At 35.9% G+C, this 16,337-nt stretch overlaps 2 pseudogenes; one reads left to right on the top strand and one right to left on the bottom strand.

Moving 5' to 3' along the window:
• Positions 1-10,993: 10,993 nt before the first annotated feature.
• On the bottom strand, positions 10,994-12,227 carry LOC145133415 (putative RNA-dependent RNA polymerase 1 pseudogene; annotated as a pseudogene).
• A 264-nt stretch (positions 12,228-12,491) lies between these two features.
• Positions 12,492-15,490, top strand: LOC145132752 (metal transporter Nramp7.2-like; annotated as a pseudogene).
• Positions 15,491-16,337: the final 847 nt, after the last annotated feature.

The raw sequence follows: 16,337 nt of genomic DNA on the forward strand, positions 1-16,337 counted from the left end.
GTTGAATCCGTTACAGCTTAACTTGTTTTTCTTCTTTGCATTATTAAGTGAATCTTCAAACTAATGCAACTATATCATATAACCAAGAAGACAAATAAGTCAGCACTCATGTGTGTTTTGGTCCTTTATTTAAAGCAACTTTAGAAAAGAGCAATTAATATTTTTGTGTGTGTGTGTGTGTGTGTGTGGGGGGGGGGGGGGGAGGGTTGGGTCTAATATTCATAAAAATTAGTGGGCTACTACTACTTCTAAGCAAAAAGAAAAAAGGGGGGGGGGGGGTGGCCCTTAATAAGCTCCGCGCTTGTATGCCGAACACTTATTGTATGGTTTTAAATCTTTTTATACGATGTATGTGTGAAGACCAAAGGGTTTCTAACCCAACGGTATCAGGTGTTGCCTTTCCTCCTTGAGATTGAAAGTTTAAGTCCCGTCATGAACATAGGTGGAATTAAGTAGTAGATTAGATTTGTCGTTAAAAAAAATATATGTTTTAAAGATATGCCCACTAAAACAACAAATTAGTTACGCTCCTAATAAATACATAGGCCTATTGAGTTACACACAATCCACAATCTAAAAGCAATAAATAAATAAATACGGGGGATAGTTTATTATGATAGATTTTATGCATAAGAACAATCCTATGTGCTCATACAAACCCTAATGTTTGGATCTAGGTTTCTCTATTGTACATGCAATGAATCCAAGACTTACAAACCCTAGATCTATCAAATAAGAACTGAAATAAGGGTTTAGTAAGTACCTTTGATTATTATATATAGCAATAACAATCAATCCTTGCTTTGATTGACTTCAGAAAGCTTAGTGCCTCAAGTGTTGCACCTCTAATGGAGTCACAAACACCACTAAGCAACTTGGATGAAGAGGGAGGAGAGAGGAGGCACCAAAAACGGCTGGAAACCCTAGAGGGACTCTTAGCCACGTTTTTGGGGCATAGGGGTCCTATATATACATGTAGGCTATTAGGGTTTGCAACTAGGAAACCCTAATCTGACTGCTTAAGCCCTAAGCAGTCCAATGGGCCATTCCAGAAGGCCCTTGGACGATTTCTTTATGGTTCTCCATATAGAATTCGTCCATTGCCATCTAATGGATCCTAAGCCCAACTTTGTAACTATCTTATAATTACAATATCAGTCTCCTTAATTTAATTAATCTCTTTTAGTCACAAAATTAATTCTTAATTAATTCTTGACTAATATTAATTAAACATTATGATTTCTCCTTTAATATATTAGTCTTATAATATATTAATAAATCATAATTAAACCTTTCTCTCCTTAATTCATCCTACATATTGCTATGGTGAAGGCAACCCAAAAGGACCATGCTCATAATCGGGTCACGTACATACTAAAATAGTGATGGACTTAGACACTAATCCAACAGTCTCCCACTTGGATAAGTCTAATAACTATTTTGCATAACTTCAGAACCTGATCATTGTTATTCTGTGATAATGATTATTGTACATACTGTCTTTGTGACTTATGCTGTTATGTTATTTAGTGTAAATGTTGTTATATATGCTTACGTTGAGTTATGTGCTATTTATTATACATCATGCTTTGTGATTATGCTATGATTGTGAGTATGCTTTGCTGAGTTAGGACCGGAGGGTCCACCCGAGTTGTGGGACCGGAGGGTCTCCACTGGAACACATTGACTGGAGGGTCATTTCGAGTTAGCCTCGAGTGGCTAATGAGATGTGTGTGGTATTTTGGGGGACTCACTAAGCTTCGTGCTTACCGTGTTATGTGTTATGTGTTTCAGGTTTTCCTCAGGATCACGGGAATGTACCGGCTTGATTGTATACATCAGTGAAAGAGTTATAATTTGAGGATCCTGGATTTTAATCAAACAATTATAGTGATGTGATTTGTGAATTAAATAAATGAGATTCTGTGAAACGTGTTATGAGGATTTTGTAATTCCAAATGAAAATTTTATATGAAAAATTCACGGTGTTACACATATCGTGTCAAATTCGTGGCTGACACGTTTTCCTGACACGAATACACGAATTGTCAGGTCTACCATGCGTGGTTTGTGAATAAAGGTGATGCCACGTGGATATTTTACTATTCCACAACCAACCCACCAAGTTATAGAAATGCTATGCACCGATGATTAGGTAGTGAAAGTTCAAAAAGAAGAAAGAGATAAAGAGAGAAATATGAGGGAACCAATCAAATGCAGTGTCTCCGTCCGTCTCCATGGTCACGCCACAATGCTTTATTTGGATTGCTTTTTCAAAGAAAACTACAATGCTATACTTGGTAGATTTTTAAAGTAAAATGCCTTGATAAGAATAAAATGTAATGCTTTTTTAATGTAAGATGTCTTAATAATAAAGTGCAATGCTTCTATTAGGTTGACATTTTAAAGAGAAGTATGTTGATACAACTGGAAGATTTTTGAAAGTAAAACGCCTAGAGAATAAATAAAAATAATACATACAAAAAGAATTAATAACACACAACAAGGTATAAAGATGTTTAATAGATCATACCTGGATTAAGAACTTAAAGTAATCTGCTATTTCTCAGTACACTTGGAGTAAAACAAGATTCAGTATCTCCACCATAGCTAAAAAGAATTAAGAAATCACAACAAAATATACAGATGTTTAGCATCACTCAGTTGTGTCTTACATTGTCAATGAGAACATAAATGAATACAAATGGGCAATAAGGTAAAATTGGATTTATACCTTCACATTGTTCATCCAATAGTGTGCTGAACTTTGCAGTGCAGTTATGAGCCAGCCACTGCAAACCCTTGTCCACCACTTGAAAGTATCACTAAATGCTCTTTTGAAGTTATTGAGAGTCTGAATCGATTTTGATCAATTCAGTCCAAACCAACAAGCAACATAAGAATCCAAACTTGAATGTCCTGTTATAAAATGTAAAATTAGTAAAGATTCAACACCAATCAACTGAAGGCATGGAATAATTATAAAATAACACATCATATAAAACCTTGATATTGACATAAATTGGTAAAGCCTCTTTGATTGGATCCATGGAAGCATCTTTGACTTAATTATTCCTGAATAGATGAAGTATAATTAGAAGTATAATCAAACTAAGGAAATAGAAAGCACTCAATAGTTAAATAAAATTAAAAAAAAAAGAACCTGTAAGATAAACCAAGTCAAGATACACAACTAATTTTACATGTACTTTGTTTTCAACTTCTTGAAAGGGCAGATGGAGTTCTCTATTCTTAAGTTTTCAGATCAGTTCCTTACGCTGGGTGTACAAGGGGTACACAGGGCGTAAGTCAACCAAATTTTGGGACAGTTCAAAATGTGAGTACGCTGGGCATACATAGGCATACGCCGAGCGTACTCATGTTGCTTCCAAACCCTAAATTCTACGATGTGACCCCTATTTAATCACCTTTTCCATCCTTTGGACATTCCCTCATCCAGCCTCCACTCCGTCTAAACCCTAAAACGAAACCCTAGCTTGTGTATGAGAGATTTGAAGCTTAGAAAGTGAATCTTGAGTGTTTGGTGCTAGGAAGAAGATCATTCAAGAGGTGGTGGTGCACTCTGGTTTGTAGATCCATAAACTTCATCCTCTTGTGCACATTTTCAAGGTATACAGTTCAAATCTTGGAGCTTGTTTAAATAGATCTTGTTTAGTCTTGCATTTTGGTCCTTTTTGTCCTAAAGCTTGCATGGATCTTTGTGAGTATGGAGTAGTCCAAATATGTTAAGTCATCATTTCAGACATTCTAAGATGTCTTGAGTCATAAAAATGATAGCTTAGCCATTTCCTTTCTTCCATGCAAGAGTTGTTGGGGGGGGGGGTTTATGAAGTAAAAGTTATGGGTTTTGGATTTTAGCTCCTTGTAGCCATGCAAAGGCTTAAAGTAAGAGACCTTATGGATTAAGACGTTTTTTAGGGGCCAGATCTGTGATTGGAATGGATGTCTTAAGGATTAAGACTTTTTGCATGGAGATCTTGATAACAGCTTACGTACACTAAGCATATGCTTGGCTACCCCCAGCCCAGCGAGATGCGAGCCCTTTTCTGGTGTTGCGCTCTACACCCAGCGTAGAGTTGAGTATGCCGAGCGTATTGACCAAGGTTGACTTTTGTTGACTTTTATGGAATTTGACCATTTGAGTATGAAGTGGATGGTGAGGGTTTTATGAGGGGTAAAATGGTCTTTTACTCTAAGTATAAAATGGATTGTCTTGGGCCTAATAGTATGTGAGAGAAATATCCTAATTATTAATTAAGGTTAATCGGTGTATGTAATTATGCGGAATCTAGTTCCAGCAATTCGGGTGTGAGTTTTATCAGTCATTAGTGTAAGGTGAGTCTCCTCACTTATTCTTACCTGTATAGTAGAATAGATGTATATGTATTTGACGATCAACTGGGTCTAAGTGTTATTACTGTGTTTGTGTTGTTTATATGTGTTAAGACTATGGGTAGGCTCCAGGGTTGCTGATAACCTACAAAGGGTGTTGTTGCCCACTAAAACTTCGGGTAGTCTCCAGGGTTGCTGATATTCATAGTTGTTTTATGTGTTGTGCTATATGTGATATTTTTGGGGAAGTCGCTAAACTTTGTCCTTACAGTTTTTGATTAAATGTGTTTCAGGTACTTCTGAGAAACGCGGGAAAGTGAAGGCTTTATTATATACATTCGCTTGGAGATTTTGTTGCTGGGTATTTTGGGATACTCTGATAATTTTATATGGATTTGTATTTTGACCTTATGGTTTTCTTGTGATGGGTTTTATGAAACATGTTTTATTATGAGGTTAAAAATGAAAATTTTGGGTTGAAAAATTGGATGTTACACGAACCTATTCAGATAATATAACAAGTTCCTTAGAACTTGTACGAACTTGATACGATATTGCTTTGTTTGACTATTAACCGAATCTGGTAGTCATTTGTTACCCGCCTCATCGAGTCTCGTCATATAATCACTAAATGGCTTTACTCTTTAAATTGTTAGTTCAATAACTCTCGTCACTTCAACCCATAATCTGAGGTTTATATTTTTTAGTTTTTACTGATCGGATTAATAATCTAATTATGTTGTTGGGTCGGTAATAGCACTTTATTATAATCCGACAGTCTAACTTGGGTCTTGACCCTCGTTCTATGATTATGTCAAAATATTGAAAAACAACATAAATAATGCAATGAATGTGTATGCCTTATGTGCTTAACATTCCTCGTTACACGTACTCTCGTACCCCGTACATCACTTCTCGATCGACCAACACCCTTGCCAAACATGTACGCGAGAATGATGGAAGACTCAAATTTATAGGGCTATTTGGCCGATGCCACGTGATGGCATTCCAAGCACCAAGTCGTGATGAATGCAACATGCCATTCTCTGAAATAGCAACATATTTTTAAAAATGTCGTAATTTTCTCATACGAACTCCGTTTTTTATGTTCTTTATAGAGTAAATTACACGAGTCGTCCCTCGTGCAGGTGCCAAAATACACGTCCAGTTTCTATTTTCAAAAATTAACTCGAACCGTCCCTCGTTACATTAAAACATATACGCTTCATCCCTCGAGACATAAAAAGACAATTTTACCCTTATTATTTCTTTTTTGATTTATTTTTTATTTATTAATAATTTATTGATTTGTTTATTATGAAAATAATTATTTATTTTCTTTTATCAAAGATATTAAATAAAGATCCTTAAACCCTAAGCACGCCGTCCTCTTCCATCATTTCTTCTTCAGTCATCTCCACCTCCACCAGTATCATCGCCGGCTTCAACGACTTCAGGACATCTTCGTCTCTTCGGCCACTCCTGCGATGCTATCAAACCATTACCCACCACAACTCAACCCACCCTTCCTCTTCCATTTCCCCTTTTTTCCTTCTGTCCACACCGAAATCAGGTCATCGAACCAGGTACAAGTCCATCACGCAAGATCAGATAAGAGGGACATTGAGATCGGAGAAGCAGGTCAGATCGAACCCAAATCGTCTCCATTGATAGTCCTCCTCTGCGATAACACAATGATGTGAACCCTAGATGATGCGACGATGGCAGCGCACCGGTGACGATGGCGGCTCACAGTTGGCAATGGTGGTTCACCGATCGAACGAAGTGCAGACTTACAACCCCCTTTTTCCATCCCCCTCTGTAATGAATCAGATTTGCAGGTTCAGTGAATAAGGTTTGCTTTCAATTTAAGAACCCTAAATCATTTGCTTTCAATCAGTTTTGTATCAAATCAGATTTTCCATCTCCCTGACTCTTACTTCCTAATTTACCCTAATTATTCATTCTTGTTTTGCAGGTGGGTTTTCCGATGGTCGATGGTGGTGGTGTTAACAGTAAATGTGCTTGTTTTGATGGTGGGTTGAGTATATGTTGTTGGTTTGGTGAATGAGGTGATGGTTTGTAGTTATTTTTGGTGAAACATGTTAACATTAACGAAGGAGTGGGTTGGGTGAAGTGAGGGGTAGCGGTGGTGCTACATTTTCCGGTGAGAAGTGGTGGTGGTGCTCCATTTTCTGGTGGTGGCGTAGATTACCGGTGGTGGTGGTGGTCAGTTCTTATTCCACAAAATAGAAAAATAACTAAAATAATTTTTAGTAATTAAAAATAATCAGAGCAAATAATTAAAATAATTTTAATAATTAAAAATGTTCAAAATAAATGAAAAAGAAAAGAAAAAGGACATTATAGTCTTTTTTATGTATCAAAAGGGATGAAACGTGTAAATTTAAACTAACGAGGGATGTACCGTGCAACTTTTAACAATACGAGAGACGGTCCGAGTTAATTTTTGAAAATAGGGACTAAACGTGCATTTTGGCACCTGCATGAGGGACGATTCGTGTAATTTACTCTTCGTTATATCTACGGAATGGTCTCGAAGAGTACTAGAACTTCCTTTCATTTATGGAAGACTCAAAGGGCTATTTGCCCAACGCCACATCGTGTCATTCCAAGCACCAAGTATTAAGTCTTGGTGAATGCCATGTGTCATTATCTAAAATAGCAGCTTACTTTTAAAATGGTCATATCTTCCTCATATGCACTCTGTTTTTATGTTCTTTATATCCACGGAATCGTCTCAAGGAGTACTATAACTTCCTTTCATTTGTTTACTGCTAATGACATTTCATTTTTAATTTGATTTCTTGCTAATGAGGTAACGATTTTTCGAGCGTTACAAGAAAGATCTACAAAAGAGTATAGGATCATAGTTGAAGTTGTATTGTAGATGCTAAAGAAGTTAGTTTTAGATATCTTTGATTCATAATGGTCTGATGATAATAAAAGTTGAACCGCTTTTTAGTCTTTGATGCATTTCCTCAAACACCTCACATGCAAATCGAACGATGGTCTGTAGAGAAGAGTAAAAAAATTGAATGATTGATGTCATGAATTTGTATAGAAATTGAAATGTATATCCACAACTTTTGTGAATTTATATGTTTAATTATCGATATGGTGTTCTTTTGAGTATATGAAACTTTTAACCTTAAAATGATTATTAGTTCTTAAAATGTCATTCTTAACTTTTTTTTAAATCATGTAAGTATGTACACCGTTATGTTCGAATTTTGTAATTTATGTGAGAAAAAAAGTTGCTTGCATTTAACTTTTAGTCCCTGTTTTGTTGTTGAATTTAAACGGATTCGATTCATAAGGATCATAAGAATTTTTTTAATCATAATAGATTAATGATTAATAGCAATTTTGAATCATAAGAAATTTTTTAATCATAATATATTAAGGCCCATGACAATTTGAATGATAACAATCTAATTTGAATTATAACAATCTAGGTCATAAAAATTAAGGATATTAAACATTTTAAATTATTATTTTATGAATAATATTATTTTGGATCATAATAGTCTGAATCATATCATTTCAGCATTTCTAACCAAATTATAATTTTTACAAAATTGATTTATAAATAGTTTTGAATCATATCATTTTTAACCAAATCTTGAAATTTTGTAAAATAAAGTGTGAAATCTAAATAAGTTTTATGTTATAATATTTTGGATCATATCGTCTAGGATCATGTTTGATTTTTGTATAGATTTTAATTTATAATAGGTTTTGGATCAATAATATTATGGATCATGTTGTTTATGATCATATCATTTCCATGTCAAAATCAATGAAGCTTTCCTTTGTCTACGATTATATGTTTTTAATCTAAGTCAGTACATTTTCAACATTTTCATGTACAATCAAGAAAAAACATCATAAATGGTCCCTATGGTTACCCAAAATCTGAAGTTTAGTCCCCGTGGTTTAAAAACCTCATAAATGGTCCCTGCGCTTTCAAAACTTTTGATGTTTGGTCCTTTTTATTAACTCCGTTAGCTTTCTACCGTTAAACGAAGGATATTTCCGTCATTTAACTATCCAAGGACCTTTTATGAAGTTTTCTTTTATTTATTTCACCTTTGACAAAGCTACACGTAATCACCTTCATTTCCTGGAAACTTGTCCCCTTTCCTTTTCCCTATTATACATATAAACCAATACCCACTTCGCATTTTCCTCCAGATCTCACTTCTTTTCGTTGAATTCATCATCTTTCCCACTTGGGTATCAAGAAATCAGCTATCTTAAACCATGGAAAACAACAATCAATCGTCTTTTTTGGCAGTACAGTGATCAACTTCGTGTTCAAAGCAACAATCTTTTCAGCCTCTCCCTTAACGACTCCATCTGGAGCCACCTCATACGCCTCCAAACGCCCCGAAAAAGAACGCCGAAACTTCGACATCCATGTCGGCGGGCACTTCACCAACTCAAACACCATTAACACCAACCACTCCAGTTCATCCAACTCCGATTTTAATGGTTTTAACTTTGACTTTAAAGTCGGGTCGACTAATCAAAACTAGACCGGTGATTTTGGGATCAACGGTGGGTTTAACAAAGGAGTTAACTCAAAGCCCGGTTTTAATTTTATTACCATTGATCTTAATTTCGAGAAAAATGGGTTCAAGAAAGATGGGAAGTTTGGTAAAAATAGCGACGATGATCATCTTTCATTTGGGGTTAAACGTGGGAAGAACAAGAAGAAAAAGAAGAAAGAACCTAAAAGTCATTTGGGGTTAACCACACTTTGATTCTTCTTCAAGCTCTTTGGTTGAATCCACTTTGTTACTTTTAGGTTTAAGTAATCGGAGTAGGATGAAAGGCAGTCGGATTTGGCTATGGAGATGAAGGCAGCGAGCATGAGGGCTAGGAAAAAGAAGAAAGAACCTGAAAGTCATTGATCCAAGATCTGGATGGAAATTCTTAAACATCAACCATCTGGAGAAATCACTTCATTTAATTGTCAAGACTCAAGAAGATTGGGGATATTTAACATTGAGGATGAAGGCAGCGAGCATGAGGGCTAGGAAAAAGAAGAAAGAACCTGAAAGTCATTGATCCAAGATCTGGATGGAAATTCTTAAACATCAACCATATGGAGAAATCACTTCATTTAATTGTCAAGACTCAAGAAGATTGGGGATATTGAACATTGAAGATTTTGTAGTAGCTTTTCAACATATTTTTATGGTGTTCCTCTAATGTTGAGACAAGGATTAACATCATGTTATGCGTTTTTAATTTTTCAAGTGTATGTATGAGTTTGGAGTTTTAGTTGTTGATGAAGGGTGGGGGAGGAAGATGATGGGGGTGGGCGGTGCTATTTTTGGTCGTGTTGGAGAGAGAGAGAGAGAGAGAGAGAGAGAGAGAGAGAGAGAGAGAGAGAGAGAGAGAGAGAGAGAGAGAGAGAGACCCTTGGTTATTAAATTTATTTAAAGAATATAAATAAATAAAAGAAAACTTCATAAAAGGTCATTGGATAGTTAAATGACGGAAATGCCCTTCGTTTAACGGTAGAAAGCTAACGGAGTTAATAAAAAGGACCAAACATCAAAAGTTTTGAAAGCGTAGGGACCATCTATGACGTTTTTAAACTACGGGGACTAAACTTCAGATTTTGAAAAACCACAGGGACCATTTATGATGTTTTTTCTACAATCAAATTCATATCAAATTGAGAGTGTAAAAAATAATTAAATGGTGGATATTGTGATACGTAAGGTGTCATTTAAAAATTGAGTGTAGTTTAAATTTAACATAAATTAAAAAAGAATACCAAAGTTTGATTTTCAATAGAACACAACAAATCTAATTTCCATAGAACTATTTTACACGTCCGATAATTGTTTTACACATGAAGAAAAGGTTTTACAATAGAGCACAACAAACAACCGTTTTACAAGTATGATAATAGCATTTTAAATATTGAACACACAACAAAGGCAACAATGAGAGGAGGGGGGGGGGGGGGAGGGGAGGGAGAGTCTCACATTTGAAGATTTCGTCGGAACAATCTTGGGATGACGTCAACAGGTGACATGGTCGTCAGAGAAAGTAGAGAAAACAAGGACCTGTTAATTTTAGTACATAATATTGTTTTGATATATAACGATAAAAATAAAAAATGTTATATGGTAATCATCAACATTCCTTATTGAATTGGATTTTAATTCCCTCCTCCTGTTTTTGGAATTTCGTTTCCCTAGTTTAATGAAAAGTCAAAATCATTTAGGATTCCAATTCATTTTAAAAACTTGAATCAAATAGAAAAATAAACTTTAACATGGAAATGCGGCGGAACTGGATTCCAAATCTTATTAATTTCAAACCAAAAGACTTTATATTTCTTTTGTCAAACACTTTACTTCAAATAAAACTACACATTCCACCTAATATACCTAAGAACTAATAAAGTCACTAAAGTCCAAAGTTATAGTCATGATGTTAAATTATTTTCATCAATCCTACAAGGATCTAGGTAAGCATTAGTAGAAACCGATTACTTTTTTTTTATCACCTCTTGTTCAACTCCATATAATCTATGTTCAACTCCATATAATCTATGTGTACGTATATATAGTAGATTAAGATACTACTTACATATCTCAAAAATATATCAACATTGATAATATTTACATCAAACCCTACAAGAAACACAATAATCAAAAACCACAATATTTACATCAACTCAAACTAAATCCAACAAGAAACAACAAAGACAACTATAGTGACTTCACACAACTTCAATCATATCAGATTTAAAGCAGTGCTAAACTGCTGTTGAAGCCAATCAGTATCAACATTTCTTCTAACCCTCCCCTTGCTTCTCTTAATCTCAATAAGCTTATCATGCACACACCAAGGAAAACTCAAAAAATGATCACGTGTTTTCATATCCTCATTATATTTACCCCAATAATCCGGATGATATGTCACATGATACCATGCAGATGCTTTCGCATACACATCATCATCTCCAACATCCACATTGCCTCTACCCTTCCAAAACCAATTCCTCGCTTCCTTTCTCAAAGACTTCACAGCCAAACCATTCCTCCCATCAAACGACCTCGACATTTTCATAATACTCCCACTCAACAATTCAGCCTCGGTTTTAATCCCATAATAATCCATCAAATTACCCAATTTGTAATCATACTCAGTTTTAAAATCAAAAGCTTCATCAACATAGTACTCAAACCCGCTGACTTCCAAGTCAACATCGTACGTTTGTCTCGCCACGTCACGCGTGAACGGGTTGACCTGGCTGTTTTGTGGGGCGATGTCTTTGACCTCACGAAAGAGTTTCCCAATCACGTTATATGATTCGTACGTTGTTTTGTTGGATTTTTCCATGAAATCAGGGTACTCTTTGACACGAAGATTTGCAGGGATTTCTGCGGGGACACGGGTTTTTGGAAAATCTACAGCTACTGAGAAAAGCTTTGCGAGCTCTATGCATGGTGGGGCCATTGCCTTTTCGAGTTCTCTGTCTGCAAATACTGTCTTCAACTTTCTGGTAAATTCGTGAAGTGTCAATTTTGTTATAGGTAAATAAAAATATTGAGAATGATTAGTTTGAAGTACATATCGAGAAAATCTACATGAAGGAGCATAGGCTCTGTCGCCTCTTCCCTCCTGAGCCTCAGAGACACGAAGCACAGAGCAGCAGGCGGTGATAGAGATAAGAGATGACACAAATTTTCCTTCCAGTGGGGATTAGGGGTTGAGAGCGAGAGAGATGGAGCGATGTGGGTACCTTTATGATGATGGTGATAGAGTGGATAAAGACGTAGATAAAGGACAAAAGGTAGAGGCGCAAAAATACAGGAGCTGAAGAGGTGTCTCAGTCTCATGGTAGAAGGGGGTTAGGGAGAAGCTCAGAATCCTTTTTTAATTCAAACGGCATGGACATGCCCACAAACTGAAAGCAACCTTTAGAATTTGAACTCCAGCAGCCATGCATCATTTTGTAATGCAAACGGCATGGACATGCTCAAAATCTGAAAGCAACATTTTGAACTAGAACTCTAGTAGCCATGAGTTATGTGCAGAACTCTAGTATAAGTAGCATACTCAATCCAATCCTTTACCATCAAATCTGTTCATACTGAGATTCTTCACATATATAGATTCTCCATTCCCACAGAGACAAAGACAGAGACAGAGATGGCAAGTCTGCAGCATGAACCACGAGTTACAGGAGGGAGCAATCTTGTTTCAGCTGTTGATCTTTCTGTTCTCAACTCCAAAGACTTTGATGATCATAAAGATATCGACCATGATCAGGTGATCTCTCTCTCTCTCTCTCTCTCTCTCTCTCTCTCTCTCACTCTCTTTCCACCCTCACAAACGTTAATTTCAAGATTGATATCTAACCATATGTTTGAAGTTTCTATTTGTTTAATAACAGTTTGATTAATTTGATAACCATATAATATGCAGAAACCTGGATGGAAAAGTTTTCTCTCCTTTGTTGGACCTGGTTTCCTAGTGTCATTGGCTTATCTCGATCCTGGCAACAGTAAGTTTTGATTTCTCAATATCTCATATTCTCATTGTAACTTATATATCTTAATCATTGTAAACTTATCAATGTTTTTTATGCAGTGGAAACCGATTTACAGGCAGGAGCCAACCATAGATACGAGGTAAACGTTTTCTCCATGAAACACCATAGTTGTAGTTCAAAAAAATCACCATTATTTTCAGCTACTTTGGGTGATTTTGATCGGGATAATCTTTGCACTTGTTATTCAATCTCTGGCTGCCAATCTTGGTGTAAGCACTGGTAAGACATTCACTGAACTAGACCTATGAATTTATCTATATATCCAGAAATAATTATAAATATCTAAACTTTAGTTATTCTGTTATTCAGGGAAACATTTATCAGAGTTGTGTAAGGCTGAATACCCTATCTTTGTCAAGTATTGCCTATGGCTGCTAGCCGAGGTTGCAGTCATTGCAGCAGATATTCCCGAAGGTACTAATTTTAATCATGCATATCCATGAAACTGATGTGAACATACGATTTAACTTTTTTTTAATAATATTTTGATTCATTTTCTTTTGATGTTTGCAGTGATCGGAACAGCTTTTGCACTGAATATCTTATTCAAGATTCCAGTTTGGGTTGGAGTTCTCTCACTGGTCTCAGCACCCTCCTCCTTCTTGGCCTCCAAAAATATGGTGTAAGAACTTCAATCATGATTCGTTTTCTTTTGATGTTTTCATAGTTGGTGTTTCCTAATATGAAAACACATGGAATGTTGGTTTCATATATCCATAGGTGAGGAAGCTTGAAATATTGATAGCTATTCTAGTTTTTCTGATGGCTGGTTGTTTCTTTGGAGAAATGAGCTATGTGAAGCCACCAGCTGGTGATTTGCTATAGGGAATGTTCATTCCTAAACTTAGTGGTCAAGGCGCCACTGGTGATGCCATTGCTCTACTTGGTGCCCTTGTCATGCCGTAAGATCCCACTCCCAAAAAATAAAAAATAAAAACCTATTTCTCATATATTTATATTCCCTAAATCTACTTTGGTTTATTAACATTAAGTTCACTTTTTTTAATAGGCATAACTTGTTTCTCCATTCGGCTCTTGTTCTTACTCGAAAGATACCAACTCGAGTTCTTATTCATGATGATGTTTTGAATTACAGGATGCATGCAGATACTTCTTGATAGAGAGTGGCATTGCGCTCTTTGTAGCATTCTTGATCAACGTCTCAATGATCGCTGTTTCTGGCACTGTTTGCTCAGAAAAAAACCTACCAAGTGAAGAAATGGATCGTTGCAACGATCTCAACCTTAACTCAGCTTCATTTCTTCTAAAAGTATGAGCTTATAAGATGTCAAATTTATAACTTCTATACCAACAACATTCACAAAACTTCTCATAATTAACCCCGGTTTTTACTACACAGAATGTTTTGGGAAAGTCCGGCTCTACTCTTTATGCAATTGCACTGCTAGCTTCTGGTCAGAGTTCAACAATCACAGGCACTTATGCTGGACAATTCATTATGTCGGTAGGTTAAAAGAGGTCTTTATTGGGTTTGCCTATTATAACTTTCTGCTGTTAATAATCAAGGTTAACACTAAGCATGTACTATTTGTTATTTTAGGGTTTCTTGGACTTAAAAATGAGGAAATGGCTCAGGAACTTGGTAACTAGGTGCATCGCCATAACACCGAGTCTAATAGTGTAAATAATTGGGGGGCCTTCTGGAGAAGGAAGACTAATTATAATAGCATCTGTATGTGACTCCATCTTTAAAGTTTCATTCTATAGGTAAGCATATTCATGATTCATTGAAACTGGACTTTAATGTAAGTATGGATCTTTTGCAGATGACACTGTCATTTGAACTTCCATTTGCACTCATTCCACTACTCAAGTTCAGTAGCTCAAGTACCAAAATGGGACCTCACAAGAACTCAATATTTGTGAGTTTCAATTTCGTAAATCAAGTATACCTGAAATTCATTTATAATATGATTATTTTTCTTCTACAGATCATTCTCTTCTCATGGGCACTAGGACTTGGAATAATTGGCATCAACATCTACTACTTGAGCACTGCATTTGTCGATTGGCTAATCCATAGCACTTGGCCAAAAGTGGCTAATGTGTTTATTGCAATATTAGTTTTTCCGGTCATGGCTGCTTATGTTCTCTCAGTGATCTACCTTATGTTGCGTAAGGATGTTGTGGTTACATATATTGAGCCATCAAAAGGTGACCCTATTGCTCAAGATAGCATGGAAAGTGGAAATGATGCTGATAGAAGACCAGAGTTGACAAATGCTCCTTATAGAGAGGATCTTTCTGACATTCCATTTCCACAATAGTGTATCTGAAACTTTCTGAGTGGATTCAAAGGCGCTCATTGGTATCTAGCCTTCTTAAACATTACTTCTTTATGTGTGTAGATCATCTGTGTTCCAGGATTGGTCATATACACTAAATGTCTAATCCTAAATGTAGGAGATTTGGTTGCTTGAAACCAAAAAGTTTAATTATCTGCGTTTTGTAAACCGAATGCGCTTTGTAAAGTGAATAAGAAAGTGTACGGCATCAGTTGAATCAGTTGAATCCGTTACAGCTTAACTTGTTTTTGTTCTTTGCATTATTAAGTGAATCTTCAAACTAATGCAACTATATCATATAACCAAGAAGACAAATAAGTCAGCACTCATGTGTGTTTTGGTCCTTTATTTAAAGCAACTTTAGAAAAGAGCAATTAATATTTGTGTGTGTGTGTGTGTGTGTGTGGGGGGGGGGGGGGGGAGGGTTGGGTCTAATATTCATAAAAATTAGTGGGCTACTACTACTTCTAAGCAAAAAGAAAAAAGGGGGGGGGGGTGGCCCTTAATAAGCTCCGCGCTTGTATGCCGAACACTTATTGCATGGTTTTAAATCTTTTTATACGATGTATGTGTGAAGACCAAAGGGTTTCTAACCCAACGGTATCAGGTGTTGCCTTTCCTCCTTGAGATTGAAAGTTTAAGTCCCGTCATGAACATAGGTGGAATTAAGTAGTAGATTAGATTTGTCGTTAAAAAAAATATATGTTTTAAAGATATGCCCACTAAAACAACAAATTAGTTACGCTCCTAATAAATACATAGGCCTATTGAGTTACACACAATCCACAATCTAAAAGCAATAAATAAATAAATACGGGGGATAGTTTATTATGATAGATTTTATGCATAAGAACAATCCTATGTGCTCATACAAACCCTAATGTTTGGATCTAGGTTTCTCTATTGTACATGCAATGAATCCAAGACTTACAAACCCTAGATCTATCAAATAAGAACTGAAATAAGGGTTTAGTAATTACCTTTGATTATTATATATAGCAATAACAATCAATCCTTGCTTTGATTGACTTCAGAAAGCTTAGTGCCTCAAGTGTTGCACCTCTAAT

Source organism: Lactuca virosa, chromosome 8 (genome assembly GCF_052849685.1).
Source record: "Lactuca virosa cultivar CGN04683 chromosome 8, Lactuca_virosa_CGN04683_v6, whole genome shotgun sequence".
NCBI classification, from domain to species: Eukaryota; Viridiplantae; Streptophyta; class Magnoliopsida; order Asterales; family Asteraceae; genus Lactuca; species Lactuca virosa.